General features: G+C 38.5%; 1 protein-coding gene across 1 annotated transcript in view; it reads right to left on the minus strand.

The window, feature by feature from the left end:
* Positions 1-22,218, minus strand: part of PCSK5 (proprotein convertase subtilisin/kexin type 5) — a 255,130-nt gene that overhangs the window by 232,572 nt on the left and 340 nt on the right. The gene's annotated exons all lie outside the window — the stretch shown is intronic.

A 22,218-nucleotide genomic window follows, 5' to 3' on the forward strand; every position in this document is an offset into this window, starting at 1 on the left:
GAAATAGTCTATTCTCTTCTATTGCATCACTTTTGACCACATTAACTAGAGTTTACTCTGAGTTTAACAGCCTGCAGCACATTGAATATCCCCTAGCATCAGGCTACTGTTGCGCCCTTTTTGAATTATTATTATTTATATAAACCACTGAAATTTGGTGCCGTGGTTAGCAACAGTGCAGGTGATGGCATGCTTCCCTGAGACAAAGGGGTTTAATCAGTCACTTTCCGGACATTTCCTGGACTCATCAGTAGCTTCAAACAGGGTTGAAGTGCTAACTACTGGAAAGTGATGCTACTCTTGCTCAAGTCCTCAGAGATCAGCAAAGTGCACATACACCATACCAGAGTACTCTACAAAGGTTACAGACTTTTTATGGACCTTGCTGTCTTCAGCGTGAATTAGAAACCTACTACTCTGTGTGTGTGTGTGTGTGTGTGTGTGTCTCTACACAAGCACACACATTTACTGAAAAAACACAGCTCAAGCAGGTAACTATTTTACCACTGCACAGAACTGCACAAACAGAAAGGTCATATTTTAAGGAAAATAAACATCTGTCCTCCTTTGTGCTACACAGATATCAATATCACCCAGTTCTCTGCATCTTGCCTTGCACTAATTTGTGGATTTTATTTATTTATATATTTACTAAAGATAAACTCTAGCTGACCCCTCTAAGGGCATCCAAACCAGCAAATTTAGGAGATGACATAATTGCACTCCTGGAGGTCCTATAGTTTAGCAGTACTAAACCCACAGAATAGACTGGAACGATCTGTGTGCTCTACCTTCCAGCCAAAGGCGGACAGCCTGAGGCTTTGTAATGCTTGACAGCTGTCCTCCCTCTGAGACCTTGCACTGAGGAGACAGAATTAAGCCCTTAGAATTAAGTGTGGTAATTGTAACGCCATGTCTTCCAGGCACCATCAGTTTTCAGATAATAACAATTATTAATAATCATAATTAATTAAAATGGTGAGATCTACAGCTTTAGTTCATAACTGCCAATGAAATAAAAGGATCCCAAATCTTTTAAGCGGAATTTAATTCATATTCACTAACTGCCAGTGCCTCTCACAGTAAGGTAACACCAGCATTATTAAATATTTTATTGCCCTCTTTTCCCTTAATGGGAATTTACTTAGACCTTCCAAATCCTTGGACCACTTGGAGAACAGTTAAACCATGGAAATATAGCATAATAAAACTTATCATTATGGATGTTCTTGTTAAACTGTGTTTTATACTTTTAACTACCAGGTCTTAGAGGCACTCTCAGAGGAAAAGCAATGCAAGGACAGAAACACCAGATTGCAGAGCTAACTACCTTAGAGACTGATGGCTATTTAACTGTTTTATACTTGGGAAATCTTTGTAATCTCCTTTTTGACCTGGAGGACCTGATTTCTTTAAAAAGAAATAGAGAAACATTCCTGAGGAATTGCCTGGCCAAAAGCAAGGAGAATGGATGGCGGAGGCAGGGGAGACTTACTCTCTTTAGGAGTAATCTTCATCACTGAACATTCTAAATAGATATATACATGCATTTTAATAGTATGATACAATGTTTATTCAAGGATTAAAGAATTCCTGAAAGTCAGAAACCTACAATATCACAGTGGAATCCCAGAAAACCAAAGCATCCTCATATACATTAATTTTATATTTATTAGGTCTTATTTTCTATTTGAAGTTGAGAAAATGTGTGAATTTTAAAGATAATATGAAACAAAAGCCAAACTTTCTAGGCTTTCTAGGCTTGAAAAATATTTCTTCCATATGTAGTTCTATAATCTAAGGCAATATTAAGATAATTTAGGACATAATTACTGAATGAATTCATCTACATCCATATTGTGTCCTCATTAACTCTGTAAGGAAATACAAATGCTAAAGCTGCCTGTTAAATCTATGTTAAATATATATATGATCACCAAACTGACATATCTGACTAAGCTCTGAAACTACAACTAAAACTTCCATGTAGCAGAACATGAGCGGGAAGTCATTCAAGCTAATGGGAAGGAACCCAAGAGATGCCTTCCCAACAGTTTCTTACCTCGTAAGTAAACTTTTTTTTTTAAGAGAAGATTCACCTAGACATCTGGCTGCAAAGTACACTTGTCCCAGTGGGCTGAAAGGAAAACAATGTGCTGTTGAGCAGGTGAATGGGCGGATATATTGTAAGGGTCCCTGTTTCTCCAGTCTTTAATAACTTTCGTCTTAAATGGATTGGGAAAGGAAGGCAGATCAGGTCCAAATCTGGTTCTGAACTCTATAAAGTGCTAGAAGAGCCTAAGAAGCACAGATCTGCTGCTACCCCTCTGCAGACCTGGAACATAAACCATTATAAATAGGTACAGCAATGTACCTCACGTGGGTGGTAGATCTGACCCTTCACTTCTTTCAGAATTGCAACAAATTTCCAAAGTGCTAAAGTCCTTGACAGAAGGAAATACCAAGAAGAGAGAGATGAAGAAAGTTTATCAGGTTTGCTATCATCATCTCATTTTGACAAAATCACTTCAACTATATTTCAAACTTTAAAATGTTTAAAATATTGTCACATTATACAAAGTACACTGGAAATAATGTTTCAGAGCAAAAATTAAAATGTTCCATTCTGAAAAATTTGGAACAGAATGTGTTGGTATTACCAGAGTTTTCTTCCCTCTGTTAAATGCCAGTGAAGCCAACCTAGTATCACAAAGCATTTTGACAGAACCAAATGTTGACACAGGTTACAATACCGCTTATGCTCCTTTGAGGCACACCACTAATGAACATGAAGAAGGTGAGCCCATAGCCCTTAATTCTGATCCCTGTTGGCCCCTTGTTATCCACAGGTGAAGACGGGTTCATTGATACTACAGAAAACTGCCATGACCTTTCCTTCTTGTGTACCTCCAGACTTAGGAAGTATTAAATATCTTAAAAACAGGGTTCTGATCTCAGCATTTAGGGGCAAGAAAGCCCTGCAGAGGCTGTTAATTGTTCACTGACCTACTCAAATTAAAGCACCCATATCTGGAAAGGGCACGTTCATCCAAAACCTGCAACCTGAACCTGACTTGTGTTCCAAGCAGCAAAACAGTGTACTGGAGTTTTTTGGGGGGTTGGGGTTTATTCCCATAAGATACTGCAATAGTGACCACACTTTCATAACCTCCAGCTCTCTCTCCCAACTCCCACCCCTGCTGGGTCAGCACGGACAGATCTCCATCATGCTGACGCTGGTGAAGCAACCGTCATGAGGACAGCAACAGAGCTGCTCCCCCATCTGACTTCCAGACTGAGATGGGGACTCTTTCTGTCCCAAATATACCCTCTAATCAAAAGCTTTTTTATTGGTTTTTTTTTCGTCATCAGAATCAGGAATTTCACCTCCTATGTGTCATTCACAAGAAATAATAGCAGATTTTGCCCACATATGGCTCACTGCAGTGGAGTGAAAGACTGGACCACTTTGAGTTTTGCACAATTTGGGGTTCTCACAAAGATCAGTTTATGAAATATTTAGGAGAGAGAAGCACAGGCCCTCGGGACCTTTCTCAGCCTAAAACCTAAAATTCTAACTCTTAAGAAGAGGACTCTATCCAAACATTTTAGCTCTCTGTTAGACCCCTATAGGGCTGATATCCTGCACTACCCTGCATAAGTTAAAATAGCTTCTTGGATTACTACAGGCAGATAACATTTAAAAAAAGCTGAAACCACTGGCACTACTGAACACTATGGTCTTGTCTTGAGCTGCAGTAGTAGCAAGATAATACTAGTGACTAGTCTAAAGGATGGAAATAATGATGTTTAGTCTCTGTGTTACAGAGGCTCTGAATCTGTACAGTACAGGAATATCTACCGAGTGGGGGAGAAAAAGTGCACTTTTAATGTGCCCAAACTTAGTTTACTAAAGGAATTTGAAGCAACAGCAGAACAAAGGTGATGTGGGTATCAACACAGATTGTCACCTCAGATGCAACCCAGACTACTCTGAAAGCTTGAATTCCAGCTACGCTCAAATGCCCAAGTAACCCAGTTCTCAACTCTATTTTAAGCCCAATTAGCTAACAGAAGTTCAACAGCCCAAGTTGTGAAAACATCTCTGTATGTGCTCGAGGTAGAAATAGCCTAACTTGCCAGTTCATATTTTGTTTCTCTCACATTCCTTTCTATTCAGGTTTGTTTTAAAGGGAACTGATATGTCTGCAGAGCATTGCTGTTCCTGAATAGTGACACTGAACAAGTTGGGCTTGGTCTTAAACACACCTCTCCTTCTTGAAACATTTTTTGAGTCTCCTAGATGGAAAAAACCCTATATTGTAATCAAGAGTTTTTACTTAGTTTGTTAAATCTTTGGCGTGGAGGACAGGACAGTTTAGCTGGAAAAAGGAGAGTCCCTTCTGAACCACCTGCATACGAAAAATAATCAAAACTCCAAAACAGGCAGATAAATTAAACCATATGGCTATTACAGCAGAAACATCACAATTTCCATAGAAATAAATCAGGTTGTATCTCTTTACATGGTAGGAACACGCTAATGCTTTACCACTTCACCTTTGACATTCCTTCTCCTGTTTAAATAGGGAGAAAAACAAATCAACTTACTGAATTAACATATGCCACTCTGGACTTCTGTATCTTTCCTCTGTGTTTCAGCTATCTGAATGGAGAAATTTTGTCTAGGCACTTACCTTGAGCTAGGAAAGTACAGTTTGGTTTTTTAAACAGTTAATGTCAAAAATGAGTAACAGAGCCATTAAAATAAAACAGCTCTGCATTATGTTCTCTCAGATAACGTCACTGCTGTTGCTTACATACTGCTGTATTTTGCTTTAAAAAGAACGTAGCACATTAACTCTTTCATTGGAAAAATAAACATAGGCTCTCTAGTCTTTTAACTTTTCAGGTGCCTTTGTTTGTAGGATAAAAAAGTAACAATATCCTGAGGTCAATTATAATTCTTGATATAATTCTAATTCGGTATCAAGGCTGAGATTTTAAAAGTAATTTCATAAATTCTAATGTGATTTGGGATTTTTTATGTATCTGTTAGGAAGCTTTAAAATTCTGAGAAAATACTACCATAGCTAAACTAAGTAAAAATGCAGATTAAAAAGAACATAAAAGGAATATTTCAGTTTGCAGTGGACATAAGTTGGTATATTTAATTTTTTATTACCTCTATGAAAATACTTTCTTTAATAGGTTTTCTTCTGAAGGCTTTCTACTGCATTCCAGAATATAATCTAAACATATTTAAAGTCTCAATTCTAAACTATAATTAAAATGTAATTCAAATTAAAATCTAAATTTAAATGTAGAATTCTAAATTCCTAGTTAGATTTATTCTAAAATATGTTTAGAGTTCCAAAATTCTACTTCTTTAAATAGAGAAATGTTCTACTCCAAATATATTATAAAATATACTTAGCAATATAAAACAAATTAAGTTTCCTCTGAGACTGATAATCGGCCTATAACTTTTACAAAGTTCAGGTAAATCAGAAAAAGCTTCCCAGATCATACCCTTTGCATACAGGTTACTTTGTACAATTTTATTTTAAAACAAGTATTGCCAAATGAAATTCTACTTTTTGAGATTCCAGTACTTTAATGCTCTCTTGGTAACCTTATTTAACATGTGGAATTACTTGGGGGGAAAAAAAAAAAAGAGAAAAAAACCCTAATGACCAAATAGCAACATAAAATGTTTTGCTTCATCAAAAAAAAAAAATGTTTTGTCATGTAGCACAACTAAGTTTCAGTACAACTATCTTTGGAAGAATGGGAAAGCACCAAGTCATAACAGAGGTCACAGGTCTCAGGAGATGATATGAATTTAGATATTAAAAAGATATAAATTAGAACTGTATCATAGCTTTATTCTAATACAGGCTAAATCACAGTAAGATTTATTAATTTAATCTACCCTACTATACAGGATGAACAATCCTTCCAAAGAGGATTGTGGCATCTTTTTTGGATTATGTATTCATATAAATCCCGTGGATATTGGATATTCTGCCTTATTAATTGAGTTCTGAAAGGAGGGAGCAGTTAGCTGCAGGAAAAAAAGAATACACAAGCCAAATCATAAAAAGAGATATCCTGAAGACACACGTCAGGTAAATAAAGCCAAGAAAAAGCTGCCTGAATAAAGATCAGGTGAAAATGCTGTTTGAGTTTTACATGGATAAGCAGTGAAGAAAACTGTGCCTTACACGCCACAGGTCACATGAGACCACAGTAAATATGTATTCCTTCCAAAAATCATGACAGAAGCAGAGCCTGAGCCTGGCCCCTGCCTTTTGGTGTTGCAGCTTTGAGAACAAGAACATGCATCAGTCTTTACAGGAGGACAAGAGCTGGCAGACCTCCTTGAATCTGAACTGTGCTGTGCATCGATACCATCTGAACATTCACTATGTGGTACCACTTCTCTAGAGACGAGGGTAAATATGTCCTCATTGAAGTTAAGAATGAATAAAATGTGAGAAGTGGAAGATATCTGGACACTATCTTGATTGTTCAAACATTAAATTGAAAGAAATATCACTATAGTACTTGAAATCTTTCTTTTAAAGTCAGTAAGGAAGAGTTTCATCCACTTCCTCACTAGGACTGATAAACAGGTTGCGACTATTAGAACAATGTTCAAAAAAGTAGCCAAAAATTAATGAACACGGAGTCCTTAATTATTGGGGGGGGGAACGGGGGACAGGACACACAGGAGTGGAGAGAGGAGGCTTTTGTATGAAGTGCAGGTTTGGTCTTCCAATAGATATATTCGCCTAAAAAAGCTGGTGGGAGATAAGCAAAGAAAGCCATTTCCACATCTGTCATATGAAATTTTACAATGCAAGTACAACGATGGGCATTAATAATTCCAACCCCAGTGTCACCACAAGCTTCACCTAAGGAGGCATCGCAGCAATTGGCAAGTTCATGTCCCTATCAAATAAAGCAATGCAAGGTTGCTCAGCAACCTGTGACCATGGGTTTGCAGTTCCAGGGCAACATTACACATTTCATGAAAATTCTCAAATGGAAATCAATTACTGCCTTCATTCCCATTAATCTTTTCTATTGTTTCTTTTCAATACAGAAAGCAGTGCAATGTAAACTGGTAGTTCATGCCCCTTTTTGTGAAGCCCAATGAGTCACCACCTTACTTCTCCAAGTAAAAATGAGTGCAACAAAGTGTATTTCTTTTCTGCTGTACTAACAAACTTAATCTCTGCAATATTTCACGTGACTTCAAACACAGTAATCATGCATTGTAAGTTCAAGCCATAACAAACATTGTATCTGCAAAGAAACTGTTAGGCAATATGGTAACATTTGTTTCAGTAAACAGCCCCCATAATGAAGCTATCGAATACGAAACAAATACCTAAAACATTTTGAGGGGTCAACTAAATTGCCACTGCTTTCAGAAATCTTTTTTTTTTTCCCTTTCCTAACTCACTACTCTGTAATTTAACATATCTAAATGATATACTGCATGGCCTGAAATGAGCTTTGTCACTATTTTATTGACTTCAAATCCTATTTCACATTGTATCACTGAAAAAATGTAAAATGATGACAGAATGAGGATGGATACTCATGCAGTATCATGAATGTTTATTTAAGTAGCAAACAGAACTGCCATATTCCATATATTATTAGCTACTCCAGACTCCTAAGGATTATTGTTTCTTGTAATCGGTACTCTCCGATATGTAATTATAATAAAGCATAAGAATGATGCTTGACAAAGTTCTGACACTGCTATTTCAATCATGCAAACAATACAAAGGGTGGTTAAGAAATAGGTTTTCTTTTTTAACAAACTACAGCAAGAGAAGTTTCACAGTAAAGAATGTCCATATTAATTTCCTTTTAAATATCGATTGTGAAATATTTAATAACTGTCGTCCCTGTCTTGAAACTTGTAAACATCTACCCAGTCCCAGTGGGATCAAGTCCCTTCTAATTTACAAAACCATAAATCAGAAATAACTCTGTTGAAGCTAATGGAATTTAAGAGGCATAAATCAAGGGCAATCAAATCTAATGGGGTTACTTGTATCAGTAAAAGATTTAAGAACTGGGCACCAAGTTAGATATACTGTTATATCTCTATCCAGTTATTTAAACATCAATATAAAACTCTTAAGCACATTAATAGCAAGAGAGTTTATAACATTCAAAATGACTAATGCAGTGACCTACAGTAGTCATACTGTTTCCAGTGAACATTTATATTGCCAGCAATAAACCTTTTCATGCTGTACTTTGTCTTACAAATCTGAATTCAGCTCTTATTGGTCACAGTAAATACAATGTTTTCATTTAACTGACATTCTCATGAGACTTGATTTAAGCAATTTCCTCCTCTATCACCAATATAATTTACTGAAGAGTAATAAAGAAATGACTCATGGGAATATCTCAGAGTGAGTTAAGTTCATCTATATGGCATGTGTAGGCACTAAATCCAATGCTCTTGTATGGCGAACCTAGATCACATGTCCTCAACTTTGTACTGTATCAAAGTCTGATGACTTTCCACTGTCTACAACATGCTTAACTGAATGCAAAGAAGCATGCAACTTGTCCAGAACCACGCATGATGCTGATACTTTCACCTACCTTATTTGGTTAATGCTAGAGATGTACAAGGTTTGCCAGTATCCATTATTCATATAAGCAGTCTCTACACCCACATGTAATCTCATTGATTTTGATAAGACAACTTGAGCAACAACTATTCATATGAGTAACAGTTTCTGGAGAGGATCTTATAGTTTCCTAAGTTTAATAGTGTGAAAACAAAAAAAATGTCTCTCTAACAGGATCTAAAGACACATGTAAAGAAAATGCAAGTGAGTAAGCAAACAAGACCAAAAATAATCCCCAAAATGACTGCGTTATGTAGCATTCAAACCTAGTAAGAAAGAAAACATCAACATCATCATAACCAATGTTTAGTGAGGATTTAAAAAAAATATTACAGCACACCAAGGGACTGTTAATTCTAGCATAGTCATGTAATATTCCACTTAAAGTAGTTATATGCAATCACAACAACAACAAAAAAATGTGACGTATTAGTTCAGATATACACAGGTCCCTCCTGCTGAACCAACTTCCATAGTGCCAGAAGAGCGATTCAGGTTCAATTCAGCTTTCACTGGAATCAGTGGGATCTTCTACTGCATTTAATAGGAGCTTCAATAAGCACTTAATGAAGAAACTTTTTTTTTTTTTCATTCAGACCTCAGTGAGGCCTACATTTTAAATTGTTAGCATCCTAATGCCTAGGGTCATATACCAGATTCTAAATTACTTCAGACTACACAGAAACATCAAGATCTGATATCCAATTCATGACAAAATATCTAAATTTACTAAAACCAATGAAAAACAAGTCATAGCTTTCATACACTGTCCATTTCAGACATTTAAGGAATATTCCTTAGTGGCCTTCTTGTTTGGAGAGCAGAATCTTATAATCTGAGAGCTGAGCGAATGCTTAGCTGTGTACCCAAAAGTAGATTTTCTTGGAGAAAGGAGAAATGTTTCTAATGTATATTTGTTGAATATGTTGGTATTAAATATATAATAGAAAATACTGAAATAGTGAAAAAAAGTTAGTTAGAATATTAGCAATGAACTGGATAAAAGCATGTATTCTTCTTTATAAATGGATTTGCATTTCCATTTAGAAACATTTGCTTTCATGTCAAATGAGTCCTACAAGCTCAGAAACATCAGGAAATCAACACAGATTCCAGCCACCACTAGAATTGCTCACTGTGCAGTTAAGCGTGTCAGATTAATATTTGTAGTTGCCAGGCGAGAAATGGAAATTACTCAAATTTCACAAGGTGGGAATGGTATTTACATAGAAGAAAGCTTCCAAAAGAGCAGTCTTTTGCAATGGTAGAACCATTTATTGATAAGACCTGTGATGCCAACACAGTCCAGAGCCTCTTTAGGTCACGAGCTGGTTAACTCTTTTAGAAAGCAAGTCTCAGAGATTCTGTTTAATTCCAGTTATCAGTTTTCTCAGGTGATGGCTTTGTGATTTGTAAGTTGGCCACAATCATCATGCACTGGCCTAAGAATTATCAAGAAGAGTCCATTCACTGACAATGGATATTTAAAATTCTCTGAGCTGAAACAAAGGTATTGCTTAATCAGACAGGCAGAAAGGAGTAATGACAGTAATGCAGAGATGGGCATGTGTCAAGAGCATCGAGAAAATCCCAGATATTGTCATACATGTCCTTTCTGGAAATGACCTTGTACTTCAAATAGGTGTGAATAAAGTCCTACTAACGTTGCGCTTTTGACCCAAGGAAGGGGAATGATTTGGCTTACAATGGAGCAAAAGGGAATCTTTCAAGAGGAAAACTGAAAACAGTATCATAGTTAATACTGTCATGCTAGTTAGAGCTGGAGCTCTTGTTGTGTGGTGGTGATGGGACACACCTGGTCTGTCAGACTTTCTGATACAACTGGGGTACCTGCAAATGCATTTCTAATATTCATACTAAAAAGTTATTGAAGCCTTTACAAACTGCAACTGAATACTTTGCTGAGCTAAATTTCAGAGACTCTCTTTGAGGTCCAGTGAGAGAAGTGGTTTTCTTTAAAAGCAGAAAACGCTAATCTGAGCTGTAAGACACTGTTCAGGTATCTGCATTGGCTCTACTCCCAGCTGGTAAAACTACTGCTCCTTATGCAGGATGGGGCTTGGTTGTTCAAGAGGAAACAGAGCTTATTCTGCAGTCCATTCCTGCAGGGAAGCAGTGCTACTCATTTCCAAGAGGGGCAGAGGAACTTCCTGAGCTTAAAGCCCTGCCATTGCTGTTCATTCATGATTGGCTCACTAGAGCCCAGCATACCCACAAAGCATCAACTTTTTTTTCGAAGTTTAGAATTTGATTGATTTGTTTGCTTCAGTTCAGCTCAGATGGGTTACTAGAGATATGATACTTGAAGTACAAATATGCTGCAATCCAGAGTGTGGAAGGAATATGGATGAAATACCTGAATAAAAACACTCAGTAAATTAAAGTAATTGAAAGCAATAGGAGCAGTGGCATGAAATCTGTTACTTAAAAAACAGTTTTCACATTTCAGGACAGCTTCGTGGCAAATGTGATGTCAATTTTTAAAAGGAGATCTGAAGCGCTATGGACTTGCAAGTCACTACCAGGCAAATGGGTAGAAACTAAGAAATAACATAATTAATGAACATTTGGATAAATAATGACCACTATAGAAACAGTTAAACAGGGTAAAATTCTGCCTTACAAATTCATTAGTGTTCTTTGAAGAGGTCAAGCATATAAAGATGGGTACATAGATAGACTCTTGTTGGATTTCCAAAAGGCTTTTAACAATGTCCTTCACCAACAGCTTTTAAGAATTTAAGAATCCATGGCATAAGGTCTTTGCAGAAACAAGCAATCAGTCAAAAGACTGAAAATAAAGCTTAAGAGCAATTAGTTATTCATTTAATAAAAAGCAATTAGCTTCTTGCAATAGGTGGAGGTCCCTGCTGGAGTTCTGCTGAGGTTCATGGTAGAACCTCTTCTAGGACCCACACTATTTCATAAAAAAAAAGTTACATGGAAAGGGGAGTGAGCAATGTGGTGTAGATGTCACCTGTTGTTAACAATCACAGATGTAAAGACTACGGCTGACTATGTGTGAGCTGCAGAAGGACCCTGCAAAACCGAGTGATAACAATAAAATGGCAAATGAAATCCAGTGCCAACAAATGTAGATGAACTGATCTACAGACCTAACCTCACACTAAAATGAACTCTTCTGAGCTGCCCAGTACTACTGAGAAGTGATGATCTCAGGGCTATGGCAGACTAATCCATGGAAACTCGGCTTGGTAGAAGTTCCAACAGCAAATGACATACTAGATATGATCAATAAAAGTACGGAGAATAAAGCAGAGAACATGGCACCATAGGAATAATCCAAGGTTTTGCCACACTTTAAGTACTGTGTGCAGTTCTAGCCCCCTCTATTAAAAAAAGACATAGCAGAGCTGAAAAATTTCCAAGTGGGAGAAGAAGGATAGACAAAGATATCATACACCCTCTGTATGGGGAATAGCTAAGTAAGCTAAGCCTCTTCAGTCTAGATATGACACAATTTATGGCAAAATACTAGAAATCTAAAAAAATCACGTATGGCATAAGAGTGGACAGAGATTGACTTTCATCAGTCATCAAGTGAAGCTAGTAGCAATAAGCAAAAGAGAGGTGGTCGTTCATGCAGTGAAGTAGCAAACTTTTAAAATCCTTGCCAAAGAACATTGTGGATGCTGAAAGTTTACTTTTATTTGAAAGATTGGACAAGCATCTGGACAAAAAAACCATCAAGAATTTCTAAGTATGTAGAAACCATATCCAGCTCAGGCAATCTCCTGAGCTGAAAACAGCTGACAGGAGTGTTAGGGATAAGCATCAGATGCTTGTTTTGTTCATTCTCTCCCACAGACAGCAACTTAACACCACTGCCATAGCCAGGCAGGTTAAGTGGATCTTCTAGCTGACCCAGAATGGCCTTGCATCCTTACAGGTCTATTTGAATAAAGGCTGTTCACATGAACAAAAATGTTATAGGAACTACTTCTCTATGCCCTAGATGTCAGAAGGGAGACTACATGCTACCATTGATTAAGCTAAATATTTAAAAATGGAAACATTATCCAATTCTAGGCTTGAATTTCAGCCACACAGCACTACTCAGTAACACTTTCATTGCCCACTAAGCACTCCTGCACAAAATCCTGTGGTTTTATTACAGTTTGAACAAGAATGATAAGAGCATGTAGCAAAGGTTTTAACTGTGACCTGTAACATCTCTGTAACTTCAGTTTGGCCTATTCCCTGCTGACACTAAAACGTCTCTAGAGAAAAAAAAAAAGGGAGAAAAAATGAAACTTGACAAAAGTGGCCCCTCATGGACGGCTATCCCTCATTTAAAAGCTGGCTGTCTCCCTGGGAGCAGATTCCTTCTATATGGAAATCTGTGCTTAGAATTTTTTTCTTTCCTAGTTTGTTTAGAACTATATAATCCATGATCATGCCTGGCTAACATGCCTTTTACAATCTCATCTCCATCATACACTATCATGTAATCCACAAGAATTTCCACAACAAGCTATTCTGGCAGGATTTCACGGTGTAGCTCTGATACTCTTCTGGACTTGCCAACGTTTCATTCCGAAGAGTTTTTCATTCTGCAAATATCAATCAAATTGGGTCAAGTATGTTGCCACATAATCACTTACTGTCTTAAGCTATATATCTCTGGCAAGCAAAATTATGTTTGATCATACTTTTTCCTGTGTTTGGCAGGTGACAAAGAGCACCACAGTTCCTCACTAGGGACTATACGATTTATTCACATCCACGGCTGACATATGTATCTCCCCACTTTTTCATTTTACAATTCATCATTTGGAGAGGAAGAGAAAGATATGCTGGTCAATCACAGAACCACAGAACACAACTGCAAAACATGCAAATATGATACTGGAAATACCTTGCCTGACAAAGTCTAGAGAATTATTTATGACATTGTACAAAGCAGTAAGGAGGTTGTATACAAGCTGGCCATCTTTTCCGGTCAAGGCAAACAGATGCCAATCAAAACACAGCAACTGGGATGGTCATAGGACTGGGAAGCCTATCTTCTAGCAGGAAACAAAAGCAAAAGTGAAGGCTGGTTCCCCCTTCAAATGTGCTGGAGAAACAGACGAGCCACTTAAGCACAAGAACAGATATATAGTGGCCATGACTAAATTCAGTCTGTAAGTTGGAAGCCACCACACACACACACACAAAAAAAAAAAAAAAGCTTTCCAGACTGAGGACAAGTACCAAAACCACTTTTAAAACTGGTTAGTTTTAGACTTGTTTAAAAGGGGGGGTGAAATCCATTTATGAACACCTTAAGGTATACTATAGCAATCACTGATGATCTAGTCCAATCCAATATCCTTGCAATTTTTATATTTATTTTGAGCTGATGCTTTGCAAATTAAAAACTGTACCTATCTTCAAATACTACTTGATTACAGTCCCCTTCAAATTCCTGAAGTAGGGCACAAAATTAAACTATGGAACAGTAGGTCAAGACTATGTAAGTAACATTGATAAATCTATTTATTACAGCAGGGCAGCAAATGACTACCTGGCAGAGCTCCTCTAGAAACTGTTTTGGTCAACATTTCAACTAGTGATTTGAATATTGGCATAGGAAAGACACCTATTAAACATAACATACATGAAGAAGCAGAGAGGATCTGCAAGCACATTGAGGTGCAGGAACAGAATTCAAAACAAACTGAAACTGTAAAACGAGGTCTGGAAAAACAGGGCAAGATTCAGCAAAGACATATGCAAAGTACTACACCTAATCAATAATAAACCACAGGACAAATTCAGGCTGGAGAACAATGGGCTAGGAATTTGGCAGAAGCAATCTGTGAACCATAGCAGATCACAAGCTGAACTAAGTCAACAAGGTCAAATGGCTACAGGATAGACAAACACCATAATGGGCAACATAATAGGAGGGCTGTCCTGAACACAGCTGAAGGAATCCTTATGCTGTACTCAGCTGTAATGCTCTAGCAGCTCCTTGCTCAAGAAGCTCACTTCGAAAGACCAGAGTCAAACAGGAAGACTGATCAGTGAAAGCCTGACCTATATGAAACAAAGGAAAGGACTGGGCTTGGATGAAAGAAGATAAAGGTGGGTGGCAGGAAGAGCAGAACTATACAACTTTTCTGATGTTGTTACTCTTTATGTTCATAGAGAAACAAGAAATGCAGGCTTTGAACTGCAGAAAGAGAGATGGAGTTGAGGCTTCACCGGGGCAAAGACAATAATGAGCAACTAGAGCCTGGCGTTGTGGAGCTTCCTTACTGAAGACCTTCGAAAACTGGTTAAGTATCTGCCAGGAAAGATGTGGGCATAGCTGATCCTCCTCAAGGGCACTGTGTTGGACAAACTGATCTGTAGAGATGTGCCCCCTGCCCTTCACTTCTACAACTGTCATCTATTGTCAGCGAGAGGTCATGTCATACCACACATGACCACTGTCACACCAAAGGTATGATGCACTACTGATTTACCTCAGTATGTTTTACAGATTTCTTCTGGTTCTTCCATTTCAGTCTGGCCTGGTCCACTTTATGTATTTTGTTTGAGACGGGCAGTTCCCACAAACATTGCCATTTGTAAGTTGGACTTGCAACTAACTGTTATTCTTAAAAGTATAATTTAGTGTGTGTCTCCCTAAGGGCTTTAAACAAAAAATCATCACATAATTTGTAGCTTGACTACTATGCTGTTAAACAAGATTCTCATCTTCCCTCATTTTGTAACAACATACAAAGACTATTAGATTGCCTCTATCACCAGAACCCATTTGGCACAACCTTTTCTTCATCCATCTCCTAATGAAAGCTCACATTTAGTAGTCGTAAGCTCTGCTCTCTCTCCCTCCTCCCTCTCGCTTTTAACCACACAGACAAGAGAACTACTGCTAAGTATGAAGTAATTAGCCATGGCATACCCTTTGTATTCTCCACTATGTGCTGGTTTTCTGTTTTTGTGGCATGTGAGCATTTGCAAGAATGTTGTTTCAGTGCTTACATTTTCAAAAGATCTTTCTATCTGGTGGTTATTCTCTACCAGTCCCTAAATGTACTTTTTTCTGACATGAATAAGAGAAAATTCAATTTTCCTTGGTCTATCTTTGTAACCCCACTACATCTACATGTGCATACAGCTTAGAGTACACCTAGCTTTGATTGTTTTAGTACCATAGTCTGGTACTTGCATCTTTAATACTCAGGACTTCATTAAACTAATCCCAGGTATTAAATTTTAGTAAGAGTATACTCTGTTTCAATGCTGTGACCACACAGGCTCTTAAGCGGCATGTCTGTTCTATTAACTGTCTATATTATTATTCTGGGGTAGCTGAACATCTTTGCACACAGAGGCCTACCATCCTGCTTTTCTGAGTGATCCAGGTAAGATGGTGAAGATTATGGTAGCAAACTCCTTCCTTTACTGAAGACAACAACCTTACTTCAGGCTCTTTATCTTAAAATAAGCTCCCTTTTCTCTTAACTAAATGCTTTTTTTCTAGTTTTCCAATTTCAGCTACTTAGTTTGCAAAATTTTCTTTTGCCTCCCATCAGGAATAGATTTGGAAAATGGAAACCAGCCATTTCTCCCATTCTTTCTGACCAATTGATGTTGTTACACACCACCTTCTCACCGCCATCAATGGGACCTCAGGTTTGAAATTAACTAACATTTATTAACTCTTTGTGTGATTTGCTGGTTTTAAATCTATAAACTCCCAATTAAAAAAAAAAACCAACCAACCAACCAAACCTTTCGGCAAATCACATCAGCATTTACATTATCTAAAAAACCACATCTGTGTATCTAACAGTGACTCCTAGGCCACACCTCAAGCTTAGCACACTTAGGTGTCTTTTGGCAAACACTGTGTGTTCCTTGCATGAAGCAAATTGGAGGGAAAGGGTAGTCTGTCACTTGCCAAGGGTGGGAATTAGGCCACTAGACCCTGGAAGAGATCAGAAAAGAAGAATTATTTGAAGAATACGATTAGGAGAGGAAAGATGTGATCTTCAAAAGTGCTGACCCATCCTCAAGCCCTGCCTAGAATTAAGAAAGAAAAAGGAATTAGAAGGATCTAAAGTTTACTCCTGTGCTAACTAATGCAGCATTTCTCTCCCTTGTTGGAGCCACAGATAAGATATCTTCATCTCTTCCATTCTTTCATCACCTTTGGGGTATTAGCTGTTTGTTTCTCCTGCTCTTCTGCACCTTCAAAGAAAGTCCTCTGCCTGAATGAGAAACTCCTGGCACCTGATGACAGCAACCTGCAACTCATGAGGCACTACTTTCTAGAAGAGCACAAGCCTAGAAAACATTCCTTATTTTGAAGCCCACGCATTTCAAATTCAAATAAATGCATGTGCCCAGTCAGTTACTGGAGCTCCTCCTCTTTTATCTATATAAATGAAGAAGTGAGGGGAAAAAGCTTAAGTCAATAGCTCAAGAGCACAAAAGCTTTCAGCACTGGAGCCTAGAGCAGCATTCCCAGCTTCTCAGATGCTTCACAAGTCATGCCTCTATAAGCTGGTTCTTTTAGCAGCAAACCACAAATTTATATCCAGTGAGAAGCTGTGTTTACAAGAAATGAGGAAATTAATGGGAATCAAGATGACATATCAGTATACCTTAATTTTCATGGCTGTATCAAAATAAAGCTTCCTTCTTTCACTGTATAATAAGGAATCACCACGCTGTCAACACAGTCATAATATTTATGCCAATTGTACAAAATGCTACACAGACTATATGTTTAACCCTCAGCAGCTGCGAACAGCAAAAGAAACTTTCCCAAAAGTCAGTGACACATACTTTGCTCTAAGAGAAAGGTCTGCTTAGTGCAGACACTGCAAGACAGAAGGGCAAAATATGTCAGCAAGGAGCTGCTGAGGGATGCATTATACTCCAAATTGCTCCATCCAGCATGTAACTTAGAACAACTCCTTGGCTGTTTTGCATTATACTACCTTATCAAAGTCCCAGAGGGCTTGCTAGTCCAGACCACTTTCTTAAAAGACCCATGCAAAAAGAATAGAGGCAATTTTTTTAACATGAGACAAGGATTTACTCACTAGAGAAACTACTAATTGCACTTCAAGGGTAGGCCAGCAACCCCTGCAATACGTGGGAAAAGGAAAAAAAAAAAAGTCAACTCTATTCATTTATGTCCTGATATTACATGTTTGTGCTGTTTTAAAGCCCAGTGAAACACAGACCTTGGGCAGATTCTTTTGTAGTTTATACTGATGCTTCACTGTCTTTCCTCCCTTGTCTTTAATGCAGCTGTGGTTATGTCACAGAAATTACATTACCAGTAACCAAGTATTCAAGCCTAAAGTTATGGGACAGGACTTTAACAGCCTTAGATGAAGGCCTGTTAATTTGAGTGTCAGCTCAAGTGGGCCCTACTGTCCAAATCAGAAGCTCCAAACTGGTGGCACTAACTGCAGCAATCAAAATCACTGACTTTCCAAAGGATATCCTGCCCACTTGTGTCAGTCAGTAAGGGGATCTGCTGCCTCTGTTTTTGTGATACATAACCTTTGTTCAGTCCTGTGGGGAAAAGAGTTTTCCAGCAGAAACTGAGCAACAGTTGATACAACGATAGGTCTAAGTTGCTGCTCTATGCTTTTCCAAGCCATAGATGAAGAAAATTAATGACAATGGCACTAGATTCACTGCAAGAATTCAAATATCTTTGAAGAACAAGCTTCTATGTCTACTGTCAACTTCACATCGGTAATGGTAAGGAAATACAGGATAAATGAGCAGTACATTGGAGCAATTTGTAGGAAACAAGAACCAGAACATGTAGCCTGGAAAAACACAGAGTAAAACAGGATTCTTTCTTTGTTGTGCCGTGTCCCCTAAAAATTAATGGAAAACTCCTCTTTTCAATAAGCAAAGAAGCTAAAGCTTCAAATTTCTGTAACAAGAGATCGAAGCCACAGAAGAAGTTTGAGAGCAGAGCAACAGGAGTTTACCAGAAGCTGTGAGTTGCAGGAGTTCTCAACAGCTCACCAGCGGGTGATCTCATGGCCTCTTTTAACATCCCTTTCTGCCATCTATTTCTGACTGACTCGTCCAGTCATTCAGGTAGGCTTTGTAGCTTTCCTGTCATCAAAGTGGCAATGGAAATCGACTTAAGAGGTATTTCAAGACTCAACTGGATATTCTCCAAATCACACGAGCACCAAAAAAAGGAAAAGCTAAATTCCGCCTGTTACCAGGAATGCACCAAATAACAAAAACTGGGAGAAGGGATGTTGTCCAATGTTTATGATTCACAGCCTTCCTGGGTCTACTGTCTTGTGTCTACTGATCAACTTAAGGTACCTTTCAATACCATTTTTCCACAAACACAACCCAAATATTGCCTACTCTTGACTGTTTTACTCCTAAACTACCCTAAACTCTCTCTCTTCCATAGCACCCTGCATCTCCACTCATGCAAAATTAACAGGGTGGCTGGTAAGAATAAGACCTTCAGAACCCTTCTGTTTTCCACTACTCCCTTCACCTCTAATTATGCAATTAACTGTTGTCAGAATAATCCTGGTTTGCAACTTTGCAACTGCACCTACTTGACTTTCATCTTTTATACACAATTTCACCACCTCTTATCTTGAATATTTTAATTCCATTATTTTTCTGGGTCATTTGTACTGAGTCAGTTCTTTGGGCCAGCCATAGTGGGATTTGGATTTAGTTTTTTGCTCTTTCTTCTTAGAGGTGAGCTCACAATTTTAATTTAACCAAAACCATTATGCTTAATGCATTACACTAGGTTCTTTAAATCTATTTCAGATGATTTTTGGATTTGCATTTTTATGACATTTGTAATCACCTTCTTCAAGCAGAAGTAAACAGCTTAGCTCTTACTGACACTTGCAACTTCAATTATAATATTTCAGCTTACCTAGAAGAGATATTATCTGCAAAACCAAAGCTTAATTGCCTGGCCATAGCTGCTACAATATAGAGACATTAAGCATGTGAAGTCCTGCCTCTAACAGAGAATTCTGCTTACTGGTTATCTCTTTCAGTGTTTTCATAGCATATTCAGCTAAGAGAATGTCTTTCAACATCTCATACCAAATACAGATTTTTAAATTGCTTGCAATTGTCTCTCAATAAAAACCAGTAGATTCTTGCCCCATTCTCATATCCTTTTGCACTTCCTGTTCTGTGTCAAATATCTTCCTGCTTTTCCAAATCTATGCAAAAAAGCCTGTTACAGGCAAATCTAACTCATCAGTCCAAGACCATTCCTGACTTCCTTTCTCTAAAAGTTAATACCTTACTGCCTTTACCCAGCTTTATCAAGTGATACAGTCTAAAAAGAGGGACCGATAAGCTTCACAGAAAACAATGCACATTTTTTTGCATTTTTAAGAAACAGAGTTATAGAATTATTTTTACACAGGCTTTGAATCATATATTTACATGTTAAACTACGTATGGTCAGACCACAGATATTTGGATTATTTTATGAACTCTGAATTCTCAAATTATAAATTCTATCTAGCAACCAGGTCAGTCTGATGAAAGTTGTATAAGCACTAGCTGAGAATAAACAAACAGACACTAGACTGACCACCAAGATACTAGCTAACATGCCATCACAGAAATATAATTTGGAGATGATTTTGCATGAAATAATCCGAAACTTAACACTGGCCATCGTGAAAAGATACCCATGAAAGAAAACTCTGTGTAAGACTTTGTGCAGACACATGACACTTCTTAGGGCACATAACTATAATGGTAGAGTGTTGAGCTCTATGTTGGCACAGCACAATGACAACTAGCACCCAGTTACTCCAAATCAAAATACATACAGGAAGCTTTCTGGAATTTCTTCACATATGCCCACTGGCTGCTTCTTGTCCTTAAAGGCTGGTTACAGTCAGAAGATGAGGAATCACCCATCAGTCTAGTTAATATTATTACTGAAGTTTTATTTCTCATGCATCCATCATTTAACATTCCTATATTCATCTTCTATTTGCACTGTCCCTATCTGCATAACTAAGTCACAGTATTGGCTCCCTTCACATAAGCTCTCTTTTCATCTACATACCCATTAATGTATTTTCCAGTTTTTCATTATTTATAGTCTCTATTTTCTCTCATTGCCACCTGTATACCTGATCAATAATGTATCCATTATTAATATCTCATAGGTGTATACATGGCACTTTCACTGACACATAAGAAGCAATAGTGGCTTACTACATTTCTTCCTTAATTCAACATGAGGTTTGGATGTTCAAGATATAAAAAAAGCAGGCCCTGAGTTAGCCAGCTGGCCTGACAAAAGGGGAAGAAGCGCATCCTCCAACCGACTAACTGTTGCTTATTTCGGCACTATAAGGGCCCAGATAGGAATATAGAGAAACACCTTGAGCAAAAAATGTGTGTAAGACAAAAAAGAAAGACGTCAATGCAAAAAAATTTGCACTTGGATTCCTAAATGGCAGTTTCAAGGTGGGAGTTCAATTTTGACATGAAAGCTTCCTCCTGAATTTTTGTGCCTCCAGCTGGGAATAATATTGCCTACCTGCCCAAGTGCTCCAACAGGGAAGTTGGTACTCAGTTTTTCTAAGTAACTGCAGCTTTACACATCACATTTTGTGCTATCTCAGTGTCATTTTCCAGTTTTTCTTATGTAAATTATGTATCTTCATAGCCTGCACAGCTGTCTTATTCAGGCTTGCAACGACTGGGAAGGGTTGAGATGCGTGCTTCAAACTTTTGAGTCAATGATGCAGTACATGGGAACTCATTCTACAACACAAACAGCAATTGGGTCTCACTTCGATCCAGTTGATGTAAAAGGCCTGTTGTGTAAATGCAGCTGCGTTTTTGTGAGTCTCATAAGATGAAGCCTTCTGTACCTGTAAATGCTCATTTCTAAACTTTCAGTTCATGTAGTGTAAACTATTGTCTAGAAAGACTGTGCTTGGATGTTCGCACTGGAGCGTGCAATGGAATTGTTTATTTTCTAGGCACTCACCTCGCTACTCATGTTTTGAGGACAACTGTCAGGAAATCCTAGGATACTGGGCACAAACTCTGTCAGAAAAAGTGATCCTAGGACATTCTGAACAGCACCTGTGCCTAGCTGTAGCAGGGGGGGATTTTTCAGCGTGATGCGATCCAGCGAGAACCAGGGGTTTCCTCACTTGCAGTTCCTGGACCTGGCTGGATCCAAGGATTTTCGCACGGGTTGATCTCTGGATCTGGCCAGTTCAGGTGTTCTCTAGCGGAACATCTGCGAGCTCCGCAGAGCCCAGGTGCTGCCCAACCGGCCGGGCGCGGGCCGGGGAAGCTCTGCCTACAGCGCCGGCATCCGAGAGCCGACTTCTTCTCTCCCCTCGTTCCACCGCAAAGCCGGCGGAAAGCGGGTGGGCTGTGGGACAGCAGCGCGGGCCGCAGCAGCGGGCGGGCCGGCTCCCGCCCTGGGCAGCCCGGCGGTGGCCCCGGCGTTCCTCGGGCGCGCTGCCCTTCCCCGCGGGACCCC

The sequence above is a fragment of the Haliaeetus leucocephalus genome, unplaced genomic scaffold, assembly GCF_000737465.1.
Source record: "Haliaeetus leucocephalus isolate CR32 unplaced genomic scaffold, Haliaeetus_leucocephalus-4.0 Scaffold251, whole genome shotgun sequence".
NCBI lineage: Eukaryota > Metazoa > Chordata > Aves > Accipitriformes > Accipitridae > Haliaeetus > Haliaeetus leucocephalus.